The sequence below is a fragment of the Elephas maximus genome, chromosome 2, assembly GCF_024166365.1.
Source record: "Elephas maximus indicus isolate mEleMax1 chromosome 2, mEleMax1 primary haplotype, whole genome shotgun sequence".
In the NCBI taxonomy this organism is placed as follows: Eukaryota; Metazoa; Chordata; class Mammalia; order Proboscidea; family Elephantidae; genus Elephas; species Elephas maximus.
The window spans coordinates 142,860,340-142,878,832 of record NC_064820.1 but is presented as its reverse complement, the minus strand read 5'-3'; positions in this window follow the sequence as shown (position 1 = coordinate 142,878,832).

Below are 18,493 nucleotides of genomic sequence, written 5' to 3'. Positions count from 1 at the left end.
ATAGGGTCCCTATGAGTCAGAACCAACTCGATGGCACCTGATAACAACAAGAACAACAGGGACCTCAGAGCCCCAGTGTACTTACCTGTAGAAGGGGATTCACTTACTACTCACTTCCCAAGGCTTATGGGGATTAAATGAGATGGTGTGCATAAAATGAGAGTGTTGTGCCTGTCACAGTCTGCTCTGTAAAAGTTAACTAACATCGTGGTTGTCCTTGTCATCCTCCACGTCAATCCTACCACCACACTTTACAGGGGTCAGATTGAGGCACAGGGGTCAGATTGAGGCACAGAGGAAAGAAGTGACTTGTTTTGTGCATGATTGAGTCAGAGCTGGAAAAAAAAAAATTTTTTTTTTTTTTTTTTAGAGCTGGAAGCTACCCATAATAACTCGCCACCAGTAGCTGTTGAAGTAACAACACCCACTTTCCCCATATTATCTGGAAGAAGTGTGGAGGAAAAACCCAGAGGTAACGATTTGATCAAAATTACTGCTTTAAGACAAAGAGGAGGGATGAGCTTGGGAGAAGAGGGGAGACCACAGAAGGGCCTGTAGGCTTACTGCTCAGCTCTTTGTGGGTATGAGTTCATGGGGGATGCTCACGGAACGCAGTTTGTACATGCAGGCCATTACTAACATCATACACAGGAAACAATGCATCCTTAACCCCTTCTCCAAAGCTCCTCCACTTCCTCACCTTAAATCAGTGGTTTTAAAATCCATTTGCACATTAGAATCACCTGGGGAGCCTAAAAATAACACAAATGCCAGGGCCCCAGAGATGCTGATTTCATGGGCTGGGGTGGCTCCTGGCCATGGGTATTTTTTTTAAAGCTCTCCAGTTGATTATAATGTGCAGCCAGGGGTGAGAATCACTGGCAGGCTGAACCCTGGCTATGTCCTAAAAGACTGCTTTCCTCCAGCCTTTTCTGGTGAGGACTGTTTATCCTCCCCCTTGTCCCTTTATCCCAGTGTTAAGAAGTAAGGACAGCGTCCCCCTTGTCCCTTTATCCCAGTGTTAAGAAGGGCAGCGTCCTCCTTGCCTCTCATGTTGTTTTCCGACCATTTCTACCCCTTTTGTGCTTGTGCTCTACAAACACATTAATGCTACCCACAGACCTCGTTTTACCCCATTTTTCAAAGATTCAGTTCCGGGCTCACTGTCCTCCTATCTGTCCCACCTCCTGTCCCTATTCACAGGGTCCACTGGAAAACCCCACTAACCCTCTGGCATCTCATTCTCTTCTTCATTAACACTATCTTTTTCCCCTACTCAGCTCTGCCAACCACACCCAGGGCTCCTTGCAGGGCCTTAGCATTATTAGAAAAGGCTCTGTATTAGTTTCCTGGAGCTGCTGTAAGAAATTACCTCATACTGGGTGGCTTAAAACAACAGAAATTTATTCTCTCACAGTTCCGGAGCCTAGAAATCTGAAATCAAGCTTTTGCTGATTTTTTTTTTTTTTTGCAGTCTTCACACCTTCTGAAGGCTCTAGGGAAGAATCCTTCCTTTCCTCTTTCAGCTTCTGGTGGCTTCCAGCAATCTTTGGTATCCTTTGGCTTATGGCAGCATCACTCCAATCTCTGCTTCAATCTTCACATGGCCAACTTCTCTGTGTCTCTGTTCTATGTCTCTGTGTCCAAATCTCCCTTTCCTTTCTCTTATAAGGACACCAGTCTTTGGATTTATGACCCAGCCTGGTCCAGTATGACCTCATCTTAACTAATTATCTGCAATTATTTTCAAATAAGGTCACATTCTGAGGTTCTGGGTAGACATGGCTTTGAAGTGGTGTACACTATTCAACCCAGTAGAGACTCCATTTTCTAAGTCACTAATTCTGACATTCCAGTCTCCAATCACAACTCCCTCTCATTCCAGCTTGCTTGCTCACGTACCCCTTTACACTCAATTTCTGATTTCATCGAGAATACCAGGCCCTGGGTCCCACCAGTCTCTCTATATCCATCAACTCCCTCCTCCTTTCATTCCCCTCTTTATCATTGCTTCATGATAACAATCTCTATCTTGAAAACACCTTCAATTTCCTTGCTCCTCTATCTGTTGGTCACACCCATCTGACCAAAAGCTAGTCCTGAATTATAAACATCAGCCTTCTCTGCTCTAGGATTGGGCCAAAAAAAAAAAAAAAACCTGTTGCCGTGGAGTCGATTCGGACTCATAGCGACCCTATAGGACAGAGTAGAACTGCCCCATAGAGTTTCCAAGGAGTGCCTGGTGGATTCGAAAGGTTGGCAGCCAGAGATAGCACTTAACCACTATGCCATCGGGGTTTCCATAGCATTGGTAAAAATTTTTAATCCACACGTCTTAGCAGATTGGATGTTCTGAGTTATCCACTTTAACTAGACCCTCAACGTTGCCATGCAATCCTCTTCCCTTTCTCTCAGCTGATCTTTAACTTTTCTCCCCTTCAGCTTCAGTGTGCTTCCTACTTCCCTAAGAACACGGAATCCATCAGATGGGAACTTTTTTGCTTCTGTATCCATCATTTCCTAAGTATTTCCTCTTGTGATGGAGGCGGTGTCCTTCCTCCAACCAGAGGCCAAGTCCTCCACATGTGTTCTCAAATTTGTTCATTCACACATTCTCAGAATTCTGTCTCATTGTCTCCTGTCTCTTGCATCTTCCTGTCAGCAGGTAAGCAACATTTAGTCTCTTACCCCGGCACTCCATTGACTAGATTTTTGCCAAATTCTTCAGTAACGTCCATGACCCCAAATCTAGAAGACATTTTTGTTTTCATTTTACTTGAATTTTCAGCAACAGTGAACATGGCCGTCTACTCTTTCCTTCGTGATATACTCTCTGCTTTTGACCTCTACACTGCACCACTCTGTTCTGTTTCTCCTGTCACCCCTTTCTTTTTAAACTTGGTTTTTCTTTTGAGGAAATGAAAAAATACAGAAATTTTCAAAGAATAATATAACAAACATCCATAATTTTACCACACAGAATTAACATCTGTTAATATTTTGTCATATTTGTTCACTGTCTTTGTTTTGAGAACTAAACCATGGTGGATGAAGTTCAATTTTCTTGTAATTAGCGCTGTTTTTCACATTCCTCCCTCCCCCATCTTCTTCATAGGTAACACTACCATGAGTTTTCTGTGCCTCTGTACAGAACTGTACTGTTTACTGGTTTTTTGTATTTTACATATATCATAGGGGCAGTGGTGGTTCAGTGTTAGAATTCTAACTTTCTATGTGAGAGACCCCGGGTGGATTCCCAGCCAATGCACCTCATGGAGGCTTTTGTGTAGCTATGATGCTGAACAGGTTTTAGGGGTGCTTTTCCAGACCAAGACTGACTAGGAAAAAAGGCCTGGCAATCTACTTCCGAAAATCAGCCAATAAAAACCCAGTGGATCACAATGGTCCAATCCATAACCTGTCATAGGGATGGCACAGGACCAGGCAGCATTTTGTTCCATAGGGCATGGAGTCACCATGAGTGGGGTCGACTTGAGGTCAGCTAACAGCAACAACATATATCATATGTACCTGGAACAATATACAGCAATGTTTTAGGTTGTTTTTTTTTTTTTGCCCAAATTAACATAAATAATATCCTGTACACTCCTGTCCTGCAGTTATTCTCCAAATTGTAGCCAAATTGATCTTTGAAAGATGCATATCTGATAAGGTCACACTCCTTAAAATACTTCAAAGGTATCCCATTGACATCCACAAAACCTTACCATGGCCTTCAAGGCTGTGCAGAATTTGGCTGTTGCCTACCTGTCTTGTCTCATCTCTCTGCCATGTTCCCATCACATTCTCCTCTTTGCCACACTGCCTGCTTTTCCAGTTCTGGGAAAGCTCCACACTCCTTTGTAACTACAGGCCTGTCCCCATGATTCTGCTGGAATGCTGGCTCTCCTTCTTTCCCCTTTTCACCCGGCTTCAGCTTAAATGTCCCTTTCCTACACCAAAAACCCCAAACCTGTTGCTGTTGAGTTGATTCCGACTCAGTTGATTCCGACTCATAACGACCCTGTGGGACAGAGTAGAACTGCCCCATAGAGTTTCCAGGGAGCACCTGGTGGGTTCAAACTGCCAACCTTTTGGTTAGCAGCTGTAGCACTTAACCACTATGCCACCAGGGTTTCCAAAGAACCATTGCCATGCCATCGATTCCAACTCATAGAGAGCCTATAGTACAGAGTAGAATTGCCCTATAGAGCTTCCAAGGAGCACCTGGTGGATTCAAACTGCCAACCTTTTGGTTAGCAGCCATAGCAGTTAACCTCCACGTCACCAGGGCTTCCATCCCCTCCCTGGTACCCCAGAAAAGGTCATACCCCACATTATGTGCTCTCAACCAAAAAACCTGTTGCTGTCAAGTTGTGCTCTCATGTGCTCTCTCAAATGCCTGTAAATTTACTTCATGGTACATATCATATATCCAAGTTAGAATTAAATAAATTTCAGTGCAATTATTTGTTGATTGCTTCTCATTCCTGTTAGACTGGAAGCTTCTCGAGTCCTGGGATCATGCCTCTTTTGTTTCTCTTGTATCTCCAGGACCAAGCATGGAATAACAGCTTGGTATGTAAATGAGAGATAGATTAATGAAAACAGTGAGTTCTTTTTCAAGGATTCAGTAGGGAAAAAATAGATTGTTCGAAGGCGTGGAACCATTTTAAAAGGGAAAGAAAACCACTAGAAATATATGATACTCTTCTTACTTTTAGTCTAAAAAGGAATAAAATCTAGGCTTTCCGTCAACACAAAATTTCCAGTGTACAATGACTAATTTGGTTTTTGAATGAGGAGAAAAGGGATTTACAGATGTAAGTGATGAGTAAAGTACCACAATTAAAAAATAAGACTCTTGAAAATAAGCTGCAATGTGAACATAAATATAACTCTAAAAGACCCATGGAAGGAGATAAAATTGCAATTTGAATCCACTGGGAACAGTGCAAGAGCATCTCCTAGGACTGGCTCTACCAGCAAGCTGGAGCTTGCTAACAGTGATTTACTGTCTGCCCCTCCATGGATAGCTTCACTGGTGGAGTTATTCCCCCTCAGACCAACCCGTGTGTAACAATCACCTCACTGTACCACACTGAAGCTTTGGCTGTATTCACTTTTGATATCAAATTATTGTTTGGAAAATTAGGAGAATGGTAGATTAGAAATAAGGTAATGAATAAACAATAAATGTCAAGTAAACCAAAACTCCACTTTACGTTTCGTTGAAGCCTTTAGTTGTTTAACACAGAGCAGACTGTCCTTAACCTTGTTTTCATCCTTCTGTTCCAACATAATCTCTTTTTAATTGCCCCTCCTACTAATATTTAGACTTAATGGTATATATATATTTTTTTACTTGGATATGACTTTGTTTAAAAATACAGTTAACTAAGTGTAATTTATACTTTTCATAACTAGATAAACCAGATGATTAAACACTACTTTGGTATTTGCTATTTGGCCAAAAGAATGGTAAAAATTAAAATATACTTGTTTTTGAACACTGTTTTCAAGGTCTTTGCTTCCAGGTAGTGAAAGACCTTCTAGAAGCCAGAATTGTTCTGGCATATGCTTAAATATAAAATTATGCTTAAATTTGTTCCATTTACAGTTTTTAGATTATGTGAGAAAACACAGTACTGCTATCAACTGAAAGGCTATTTACAGGCTGTTTATGATGAATGTGTATTTAAGAATAGTTTTATAACCAGAGAAAAGGAGACTACTAAGGGTGTTTGTTTGCTTTAACATTGAAAATCTAAAACAGAAGACAGCTACTTTAAACATCTAAATTTAAGCTGGGTAATTGCAGACAATGCATATATTTTAACTAAAAAAATGATTTATTAGGATCTACAGTAGGTTTTCAAGTGAAGTATAAAAATAACATTATTCAATATAAAATAATCATCAGATTATATTCCATACATATAAATATATGGATGGTTTCCTAATGCCTTAACTTGACTTTGGATTTTATACCTGGGACAAGTCCCTAGTTAATTGTCCTATAATAACACTGGAGGCATTTAAGTAGCTAAATTTAAGAGTATTTTCAGACGTAACATTTAGGCTCAAATATTACATTTTAAAATTAACAGCACAATTCAGCACTTCCAAAAAGTCACTAGCTACTAGGGCCTAATTTAGACGTCACCAAAATTTAAGAGAGAACAACTGATGTCAGTTTCTTTGTGAGACTGCTTAAATGCACCTTTATTCACAAGGTAGTTATTATTAATATAAAGTAGAATTTTACATTTTAACATTTGAACGGAAAACCCACACACCTGTTTTCTTAAGAAATATTGTATCATGGGTTATATTATTAAGACTCTTACAAAAACACACACACTGATTTCCTCATAGTTCCTCTTTCTTTGTTTCCATATCTTAAGCAAATTGAGTCATTTTCTTCTTCAAATCACCTTTTAAAGTCTTTTCTTCTGTTTAAGCAAACTTTTGAAAGTTTGGGCAGTGCCTGTCTGTTTAATGGTATAAAAATGGCATGGCGGGGGCTTCCAACCTCCTCTGACTTCACAAGGAGGGAGAATCTGTACCAGCGTCAACAGCCCAAGACTGATTGCTAGGAGGCAGAGGTCAGGCATACCTCCGCCCTCCAAACTTTTTACCAATTCTGACACCAACCACCCCTCCCACTGCACTCTCTACTTTTCTGCTGTGTTCAACAATTTGTTGCAATGGCCACACAGAACTCACAGACAATATTCACGATTATGGGGTTTGGTGAGAATGTAACAGGTTACAATTCAGGATCAGGAATGACTCAAGGTGTAATTCTTCAGTCAGGACAGCTTCTTTTCAGTTGTGTCTGAAGGCAGGCCTCTCTCTGGCCCTTGGCCTCTTGGATCCTTGGCCTGGCCTCTGCCCTTTTTGGGCAGGTATTACAAAGCTCTTTAGCTCTGCCAATAAGCACCCAGGGGCACCCTACTCCACCAGGAAGCCTCCTGCCTGAATGTACTCAGCTTTTTCACTCTGTGGGGTGGTATGTCCACTGTAACCACCTTATTCCAAGAGCCAGGAAGCCCACTGCACCATCTCATGCTGGTCTGGTTCTGCTGCTGCTGTTTCTCTACCTCGACTTTTTGCCATCTTGTGTTGTCTCTGGCGTTACAGCTCTCTCTCTTTCTCTTGGGTCTTGGAGGTTCTCAGCTCAGGAATTCCAGGTCCAAATGACACGCTTCACTCCCAGCTCTTCTTTCTTGGTGGTAGGAAGGTCCCCTCTCTGCTGTGGGATTGCCTCTCTTTTAAGTCTGGCAGATAGCAAAACTAACCAATTCCCTCATTAGGGTTCTATACACCTTATTTGCCTGGCCCCACCCCCACAAGGTGCAGGGAAAGGAAAGGTCTGGTGCAGGGAAAGGAAAGGTCTGGTGTGGGGAAAGGAAAAGTCTGTGTCAGGGTTGTATCCTTTTATGATACTTATTCAATCTGTATGCTGAGCAAATAATTCAAGCTGGGCTATAAGATGAAGAATGGGGCATCAGGATCGGAGGAAGACTCATTAACAACCTGCATTATGCAGATAACACAGCCTTGCTTGCTGAAAGTGAAGAGGACTTGAAGCACTTACTGATGAAAATCAAGGACTACAGCCTTCAGTACCGATTACAACTCAACATAAAGAAAACGAAAATCCTCACAACTGGACCAATAAGCAACACCGTGATAAACAGAGAAAAGGCTGAAGTTGTCAAGGATTTCGTTTTACTTGGATCCACGATCAGTGTTCATGGAAGCAGTAGTCGAGAAATCAAATGTGCATTGTATCGGGCAAGCCTGCTGCAAAAGTCCTCTTTAAACGATTAAAAAGCGAAGATGTCACTCTAAGGGCTAAGGTGACGTCCAAGCCGTGATGTTTTCAATCGCCTCCTATGCAGGCGAAAGCTGGACAATGGATAAGGAAGACCAAAGAAGAATTGGGTACCTCTGAAATGTGGTGATGGTGAAGAATATTGAATATACCATGGACTGCCACAAAAATGAACAAATTTCTCTTGGAAGAAGAACAGCAAGACTGTTCCTTAAAAGCAGGATGGCAAGATTCCATGTCACATACTTTGTACATGTTATGGGGAGGGATCAGTCCCTGGAGAAGGACATCATGGTTGGTAAGCAGAACCCGCTGCTGGCTGGTCCATTCCAACTCACAGTGACCGTACAGGGCAGATTAGAACTACCCCTTCTGGTTTCCAAGGGGCGCCTGGTGGATTCAAACTTTCGACCTTTGGTTAACGGCATAGCTCTTAACCACTAAGCCACCAGGGTTTCTGGGGTAGAGGGTCAATGAAAAAGAGGAAGACCTTCAACAAAATGGATTGACACAGTGGCTGCAACGATGGGCTCAAGCATAACAAGGATTGTGAAGATGGCCCAGGACCCGGCAGTGTTTCATTCTGTTGTACTTAGGGTCGCTGTGAATTGGAATGGATCGGACAGCCCTTAACAACAACATTAATATGTATTTTTATTTTCCTCTTTCAACAGATGAGGCCAATGAGCCAAACAGATATTAAGAAAACTTGGCCAATGTTTTATAGTTTAGAAGTGGCTGAGGCAAAATTCAAACCCAGGCAGTGGGCTCCAGAACTTGTGGCCCCACCCACCACCCCTTACTGCACTGCACAGACCCGCAAAGGAAGCATGCACTTTATATATAGGTAGTTCCTTGATTCAGCCCTTTTGAAAAAAAAAACTTGTACGTTCAAAATATCTTGAGGCATGTGGTGTTTAATGTTGCTGCTAATTTAGCAAAATGTAGTGCGGTTCAAAATGTGTGAATGTCGTGGTGAATCTTCTCCTAACACTATTTCAGCAAATTGTTTACATTTAAATGTGTACTCATTCAACCAACAATGTAAGTATAGGGAAATGTTAATTATAAAAGAGATAAAGCCAGGGTTGATAACTCGATTTATAAAAAAAGATTAGTTGCATTTGGAAAGGATCGCTATTGAAGTAAGCCCTCAATTCAATTTCAATCGTTTAAGTTTACTAAATGACACTTGTAATATGAGGGGAGCCCTGGTGGCACAGTGGTTAAAAGCTTGGCTGCTAACCAAAAGCTTGGCAGTTGGGATTCACCAGACACTCCTTGGAAACCTCATAAGGGCAGTTCTACTCCGTCATGTAGGGTTGCGCTGAGTCGGAATTAACTCAGGGGCAACTGGACAATCTTTGAGGAGCACAGACTATATCTGTTGGGTAAAAAGTGAACACGCACTGTCTTCCATGCTGCCAAGTGTGTGGTTCCATTCCTCTAGAGAATGATGGGCATGGCTGTGCACACCAGTTGATTTTCCTCGTGAGCTGGGTCCAGAAACAGTGAAATACAAAAGTGCTTTTTCTTAGAACTTGAGACTTAACAAAAAGAATCGACTCCTTAAAGTGGGACAGTTGGCTATCTATTTGGAAAATAGTAAAGTTAATTCATGTCTTACACCACTTTGGAAAATAAGTTCCAGATGGATTAAAAATCTGAAAGTGAAAGAAAAACAAAGCAAAATATGGAAGTGTTAAACGAGTATATAAGAGGACATGATTATAACCTTGGGACAGGACAAGCCCTCTTAAGGCTCTAAAAAAAGCAAAACCTCTAAAGGAAAATGCTGAAATATTTTTCAAGAACAAAAACTTTCACGAGAGGAAACATACCATGAGTAAAGCAAAATAGCCGATGGCAGATGGGGAGAAAATATTAGCAACCTGATTAAAGGAGTCATACAAGTTGAATAAGAAAACTACCAATAATCTGACAGAAAAAAAAAAAAGTGGGTAAAACGTTAAAGAGGCAATACTTAGGAGGGAATGCAGTTGGTCAATACCTCTTCCAGAGGACAGTCAATCTCAACATCAATTAAGGAAATACAAATTTAAACAGTAAGATAACACTTTTTGTGCTCATCAGATTGGCAAAGCACATTAAAGTTTGATGATACCAAATGTGGGCAAGGATGTTCAAGTAGCCTCATAAATTACTAGTTAGAATGTAAATTGGGATAGTCACCTTGGAGGGCAATTGGACAGTAGCTATTAAAAATGTGGATATTCTGTGACCTGGCAATTCAGCTCCTGGGTACCTACCCTAGAGAAACATTCATTTGTGTGCACAGAGGCATGTAAAAATATTTTCATTGTACAATTGTTTGTAATTGGGAAAAATTAGAAATGACTTAAATGCTTATCAATAAGGTGGTAGTTATTTAAAATAGCTAACAGAACCTGGTAATCATATTTTAGAATATTATGCAGCTGTTAAAAAAAATAATGAAGTAGATGCCTATATACTATTTTGAAAATTCACCAAGACATATTTTATAAAAACCAAGTTGAAGAAGTCTATGCACAGGAAAATTTTAGAAACTCCACAGTATAAAAATAACCTCTATGGGTACATATATGTTTTCTTTCATTCTTTTTTTTTTTTTTAGAAAAAAGTCTAGATACATTCCAGCCCTCAGAACTGGTAAGAGAGGTCATAACTGTGGACAAAGGATCCCGGGGAGGGGGTTGTCAACGAGGACTTAAGCCTTCAGTGAAATGTTAGTTGTGATGTTCTAATATTTTAGAATGAGAATGTATTTACATATTACTTATGTAATTAAAACCTTAGCTTTTTAAAGTCAGTTTCCTCTTCCCTCCTTCATCATTCCCTCCTTCATCATTCCCTCCTTCTCCCCACCTTCTCCTGAACAGTATTAATCAGGGCCATGCAGACATTTACATTCAGAGCCTCCCAGACAAACTTTCCATGAGAACCTCCCTTTAAATCAAGGCCTCTGAAGAGAAGTGTTTTCACCGTGAACCTCTGGGAAAAGGCCATAGGAGGCACCTGAGGTTAGGATCAATATAGTATTGGATTGTGATTTGGCAAGGGGATTTATGGTAAAGGGAAGTCCCTTTCTTTTAGCATTAGAGGAAAAAGTCACTTTCCATCATCTCGTAATATGCATACAATGTTTTAAATGTATTACCTTAATATTAATGGCCAACATTTATTGTTTGTGTCCTTGCTATGTGGCCAGCACTCCCTAAACATTTTAAAATGTGTTCTCTAATCCTTAAAACCCCACCTGTGAGGAAATGAAAGTAATTACACTTAAATCATACAATTTTCTCACTAAATTTGATATAAAACAATATCATATCAACATTGCAAGAGATTTAAGACAAACCAATTTCTCTATTACCCTTGCACCTTCAACACAAAAATGATTAGTATTTTAGGAGTTCTTTTCTCGGCTTTATCTAGAAGTTTACCTATTTTTCTGTTGTCATCGAAGGGTTTATACATACCTCATTTCACTTAGCATACTTGTTATGTACTCTTAATAATTACCATTTTAATGGCTACTCAACGTTTGATTTCATTCAGGTGTTATAATTTATTATCCATTCTACTGTTGTTGATATCTAGGTTATTTCCAACTTTTTGTTATCATAGATAATGTAGAATAAATATTTTCATACATATAAATTTTTTAAAACATATTTCTCTGGGTTAAGTTCTCAGAGGTATTACTAAAGGCTGCATGGTACAAGCAATTTTTATGACTATTGATCAAAGTTGCTCAATAGCTTTCCAAAGCCTTGGGCCAGTGAAGGATGCTACCAGCAATGTATAAATATACTGGTTTCACCACAGCCCTGCCAGCATTGGCTAGTCTAATTTCAAGGTTTTTGCCAATAAGAAAGCTTTGGGGGGGCAGGGAGGGTTCCCTCAGATCTCCTAAGACTCCTTGGTGAGCAGATCGAAAATAAGAAGACATGGATTATTTTTCTCAGCCATCCTCCATTCTGTTCCTTTAGGAACAGCACCCTGAGTTGCTGTGTTCTCTCAGTCCATGTGGTTTGATGGGACCCTACCCTCACCCCCACCCATACTCTCAGATACAAGAGGTCAGCATGTGACTCAGCCTGGTCAATGGCCAATCACTTTCTCTCTCTCTCTCTCTCTCTCTCACACACACACACACACACAAATGGACCCAACAAAAGAAAAGCAGAGTCAAGAGGACAGAGTGAGGGTAAGTCTTGGTGACAGTATTTGAGCCCCTGCATCCAGCTGGGCCTGAGGCCAAACTATTTGGATTCAGGGCTACTGCTTAGGGTTGAATGGAGTCCCTGGATGGTACAAATGATTAAGTTCTTGGCCACTAACAGAAAGGTGAGTGGTTTGAGTCTTCCCAGAGGCACCTTGGAAGAAAGGCCTGGGAATCTACTTTCAAAAGATCATAGCTGTGAAAACTCTACAGAACACAGGTCTACTCTGACACACATGGGTCACTGTGAGTTGGAATCCACTCTAAGGCAACTTTTTTTTTTAAGTATAAGGGTCGAACAGACTATGAACCGCAAAGAATTCCCAGCCAAAGGAGTCAATGGGGGCTGAAGTCCATTTTGAGTATCTGAGAGCAGGGCTGCATCCACCTAGAAGAAAGGACATGTTATTGGTGTTTTGTCACACAGAACTTCCACTAATTGCCAAGCCAGGTGCTCACTCAGAAGGATCCCTTTTTTCTATTTCTCAGAAGGCTTTGCGTCGGTTGCCAGTGCTTTGCAATTATGTGAATCAATAAATCCCCACTTTGTTTGTTAGTTTGAGATCTGTTTCTATCACTTGGAACCAAAATTATTCTGATAAATAATCAGATCATGGAATTTTAAAACTAGGAAAGGCCTCAAAAAGTCCTGAGTAGTGGTTGGACCCACTCATTTTATAGATGCACTGACTTGGGGAGATTAGCAATTCGCCCAGTCATACCACTATGCTAGTGGCAGGGCCGGGAAGGAAGTCCAGGTAACCTGATTCTCAAGTTAGCATTCCTCGCAACATAGTATACTGCCCTCTACTTATAACCTGTGATACCAGTTCATAAGCTCCAGTTTGAGGGTCTAACACTGAAGATGGCTTCTCTCCTCTGAGCGGCCATGTAGATAGCTGTCCCCAACTCAGTGTTGGCCTCGTGAATATGGCTTTGTAATCCAACTACTTCTATTTCTTCATGGCATGAAGATCTAAAAGACAAAACATAGGCTGTGATTTGATAAATTTTTTATTCTGTATAAAAAATCAACTCAGAAAATGGAAAAACACTGCTATTAATCAGTGAATACTGTCACTAGGAAAATAAAATGTTTACACTCTTTAGCCTAAGATTTAAATAAATAAATACGTTTAGATATATTTATACCTATCCTTTATACTATTTACTTTGTATGTATGGCCCTGTCCCTCAACTAAGGAGAAAATTCATCACAGGTCCTCCCAGACTATAGATAGGGTCTCAAACGGAGTTAACACAGGCCTGTGATCAACTATATGTTGAAAGGGCATTAGTGCATCTGCTGGCCACTCCCCATTTGGTTTTTCATTGCTCCCCATTTACTTTGATAGGAATTTGTCTTCTGCTCTATCTGCCTGCTTAAGCTGAAGAAAGGAGGGAGTTTTGCACTTTTTGATGAACATACACAAAAGGCTACATGATTTCTCTGGGTTTCTGTCAAAGCCTGTTATGGTCTCTTTCCAGACAGTATGGAGTAATTTTCTTCCACCAGGCAGCCTTCTCCCAACCCAAATTTGCCCTGTGATAATATAGAATCAGATTCTCTGCTAAATTCTATAGATATCTTTCTGTTTTGAGGCCTAGTTTTTTTGACAGTGCCCTTTGAGCAAATTACTTTTCAAGGAAACAGGCCCCTTAGCTTCTGCACATTGTAAAACCCATTTGAACAGAGCTTTCAAACTACCTCCTCCTCTTATTTCGTTTTGTCAGTGAAATAGCATTCAGAGAAAAGTATGGAATGGGTGTTACTAAAGGGGAACCACACCTCCCTCAGTTTTGGATTATATCTCCTCCTGCCTCTCTGCAACCTTCCACTATCCATTATTCCTATGTACCTATATATCAAGTCTTAATCATGTTCAAGGCTTACACACTTAAAAAAAAATCCTCCTCTTAATCCCAAATGCCCTTCCAGATACTATCCTTTTTTATCTCCTCCCTTCCACCCCAAATTCACTAAAGATTTGACTACATACATCGTCTACTTCCTCACCTTCCGCTTACTCTTTACACCATGCTAAACAAGCTTTCTTCCTGATATCGTCACACAAATAGACAGATGCTTAAATGGCTCAAACAGAGTAGAGCCCCCCGAACACTCCCTGTGATTTCTCTGATCACTTCTTCTCCTCCACCTAGTCTCCAAATGGTGGAATTCACTTGGGCTTTGTAATGGGTCCCCTTTTTGCCTCTTTTTAAACTCTTATTCACTCCCATGATTTCAAAAACCAGCAGATGTTTTGACTCCCATCTATGCATCTTCAACCCACAGCTCTTGTCAGAGAATCAGATTCGTAGGTTCAATTACCTGCATGACACCTCCGTTCAGATGGCCCACAGGCATCATGACTAAAACAGAAAGCTGGCTTTTCCCCTCAAACCCCACCCATCCGGTCTTCTCCATCTCAGTTTCTATACTAGAAACCCAGCCGTGCTTCTTGAAACCTCCTCACCCTCACACTTGCCTCCAAATTATGTCATGTCAACTCTCTTTCCTGTACCACTACAACCACCCTCATTGAAGCCACTATCATTTCTCAACTGTTTTACTATAACAGCCCCCTAAAGGATTTCTCTGAATCCAGTCTTGCTCCCCTCTAATCTATTATTCGCACTACATTCAGAATAAAGATCCAAACTTCATCACATCACCCTGTTGGGGGGAAAACAATCTAATCATTTCCCATTGTCCTTAAATCCTTACCATGATCTATAAGGCCTGGATAATTCTCTGGAATGTAAATGTCATAAGGGCAGGCATCTCTTTGACCTTGTTTTCTGTATTTTATCCCCAGTGCTTACCATACTATGTGTGGCTATTTGTTTAATGCCTATTGTTTCAACTAGAAAATAAGCTCCGTAGAAAGAGGAGCAATGAATTTTCTTGTTCAACCCTTTATACCTAGTAGCTAGAAAATGAGTCTACAGAAAATATACAAGACTTAGAAACAAGGGATTGGCAGTATACATGGTAATATACTGTAACTGTAAGCACAGTGCTGAGTGAAAGAACCATGAAAGAAAATAAGATGTATTAACACAATGTCATTTATGAAAACTAAAAATGCATGCAGGACAGCAATACACATTTTAAAAGAACGTAAACAAAAAGATATACATTGAACATATCAGAATACTGCTTATAGAAGGTAGGGGATGGGAATGGGCAGTGTGATAGTCAAGGTTGCGCACCAACTTGGCTGGGCCATGATTCTCAGTGGTTTGGTGTTATGTAATGATGTAGTTTGGCAATTATGTAATGTTGTAGTTTGGCAGTTATATAGTGATGTAATTTAGCAGTTACGTAATGATGTAGCCATTTTTCCATAATGGGTTCTGATGTGATCAGCCAATCAGGTGTAAGGGGAGTTTCCTTGGGAATGTGGCCTGTATCCAATATATATATGGACAATCTGGCAAAGCTTGCTTGCTTGCTCTGGATCTTGTCATCATATGACCTCCAGTTCTTAGGACTTGAGCTAGCTGCCTGCCATATTGACTGCCAATCTTGGGATTTGTCAGACTCCACACCTGTGAGCCAGCAATCTGCCATTTTACCTGATGATCTTGGGTTTGTCAGCCCTGCAGCTATGTGAGTCAGGAGTTGTCTTCAGCCTGACACCTGACCCATGGACTTGGGACTTGCCAGCCTCTACAGCTGTGTGAGTCATTTCCTTGAGATAAATCTCTCTCTGTATGCTTCACTGGTTTTGCTTCTCTAGAGAAGCCGGCCTAAGATAGGCAGTAAGCTCAAGTACAAAAAAAAAACAAAAAACAAAACCCTAAAGTAAAAGAGGGGAAAATATCTGCTAAATGAATGATGAATGGATTCTGCAGGTGGTATGAAACTCTAAGATGAGTATGAGTGAAATTTTAAGAAATAACAAAGTAGAGAACTGAAGGAGTTTATATAAATCAGGGCTCCGAACTGGTTCATTCCAGTTTGGCCTCCTGCTGAGAATTTGCATTTGTACCTGCCAGATATACTGTCTCAGAATCTGTGTTTTAACAAAATCCCCAGCTGATTCTTATGTATACAGTATACATAAGATTCAATATTATCTAGAGTGGAAATGCAAATTCTCAGCAGGTTGTTGAACTGAAATGAACTGGTTTGAATCCCGGATAAAAATCCATTTGTCAGTGGGGTTTTAGGAATAAAGATAGAAATAGGGCAGCAATGGCTGGTACTTTATAGAAAACAAAATTCCTCAGCAAGGATAAAACAGGAAAATTCTGATTTTCACTGAAATCACGTTTCAAATAAGAATGAAAATTGTCCACTACTTCTTAAAGGAAAAAATCCTTGAGGGAAAACTCCATTTTTCTTCCCTCCTTGTTTATACTACTAAAAAAAAACCACATTTAGGGATGATCAAATTGCAGTTTCCAATCTAATTTTGCTGATCTCCAGGAAAGCTCCAGGCATGTCACTAAATTCTTAAAATTTATTTTAACCCACTTTAATTAGGACATATAAATATATGTCATGCAGCACTTTCAGGAGAAAAATGGATTATCACATCAAATTAATGAGGCTAGGCATGAGAATTGGAGGACTATTGTCTTAGAATGAAAACCTCAGGCTCTGTATGATGTAGTTTAAAGATTTTTAGGCCATTGTAAATCTTGGCCTAAGGTCAAGGTCATCATATGATATTTGGTTTGAGAATCAGAAGCTCCTGACTCCAGCACCTAGAACACTAGAACTGCCAGGTCAAAAAAAAAAACCTTAACTGATGTTATTGAACAAAGAAGAGGTAAGAAGTATTTTATCAAAGAAGGGCAATCTCACTATACACAGACAAACACACACACACACTTTGTTGTATGGTTTGAATTAGACTAACGTAGTTCTGAAAACTTTATACAACTGCAACTTTCCTTATGAAATTTACTATTTGGTAACTGCAGCTGTGTTATATAATTGATCATGAAATATTCATAAATTTGGGGGATTTGATTTCCAAACTTCAATGAATCTCACGTATCAGTTTAATTGCAATCATAAACTTGACTTTAGTATCTAGATTACCACATCCTGTATTTCTTGGGCATATTAACAGTTCCACAATTTTCATTTCTAAATAGAGGAAGGAGTAAGTAATAACAAGAGCTCAGCTCCCACTGATAAAATATGACGACCACATTCCGTAGTGATAGCCATGAGTATTTGTACTTAGTGGCAATAACTAGCTTGCCACAGGTGGTTTAACTAGATAATAATAGCTATCACTTCTTGAACACAGGTAAGCACTTGGCTGCTAATTGAAAGGTTGGTGGTTTGAACCTCCCAATGGCTCTGTGGGAGAAAGACCTGGCGATTTGCTCCTGTAAAGATTACAGCTAAGAAAACTCTATGCAGCAGTTCTCCTCTGTCACATGGGGTCACTATGAGTAGAAAACAACTCAACATCACTTAACAACAGCTTTATGTGCCAGACTGCGCTAGTCAGGATAGTCTGTCAGTGGTTCTCAAACTTGAGTGTACATCGGAATCATCTGGAGGGAGGGCTCCTTAAAACCCAGATTGCAGGGCCTCCTCTCCAGACTTTCTGAGTTAGCAAGGTGAGGGGTGGGAACTGAGAATTTGCATTTCTAACAAGTCCAAGGTGATGCTGATGCTGCTAATCTAGGGACCATACTGAGAAGAGAATGACTGGTCTGTGCTATGCTTCAGTAGGAAATAAGCTCCAAAATCTCAGTTGCTCAACACAACATAGGTTTGTTTCTTGTTTTCACAAAGCCCCACATGGGTTGGTAACTCTCCTCCATCTTACAGTTGAGCCCTCGGTATACGTGCCCTCCGAGGTAGCTGCAACCTAGCAGAAGAGGGATGGAAGAAGCACTGAACTGAACTGCCTCTGTCCACCTGTGGCATGAGTCACCTTGACTTCTAGTCCATTGACGGGAGCTTGTCACAGGAGCCTCTGGATAGTCCAAGAACATTCTTTCAGACACTCAGGTGTTTTACATTCATCATCTTTACTCTTTACGACACTGAAAGTGAGAAGTTTGTACATGGGATTCAGAAGTGAGAAAATTGAGGCTCAGAGAGGCTATCGTCACAGGCTACACGCTAATAGGTAAAGCTTGGAGCCAGAATTTAAGTCTATGGTTGTCTAACCCCAGAGCTGTTGCTCTCATCTCTTCAGAACACTGCTCTGAACATGCTGAACTGACTAATTCAGCCCAAGGGTTGGCATGGAGTAGACTGCTTAAGAAATTTATCCAATGTTAATACAACAGGCTCCATAATTGAAGGCTTGTGGCAGACTCCTTCCTCAGCTCCTTTTCTATGTATAGTGTACAACTTGAGAGTTCCTCAAAGTAGAGTGAAATCATTTGTGTATTTTTGCAGTGCCCTTGTGGTAGCTAGCTATTTTGAGGAAAGGGAT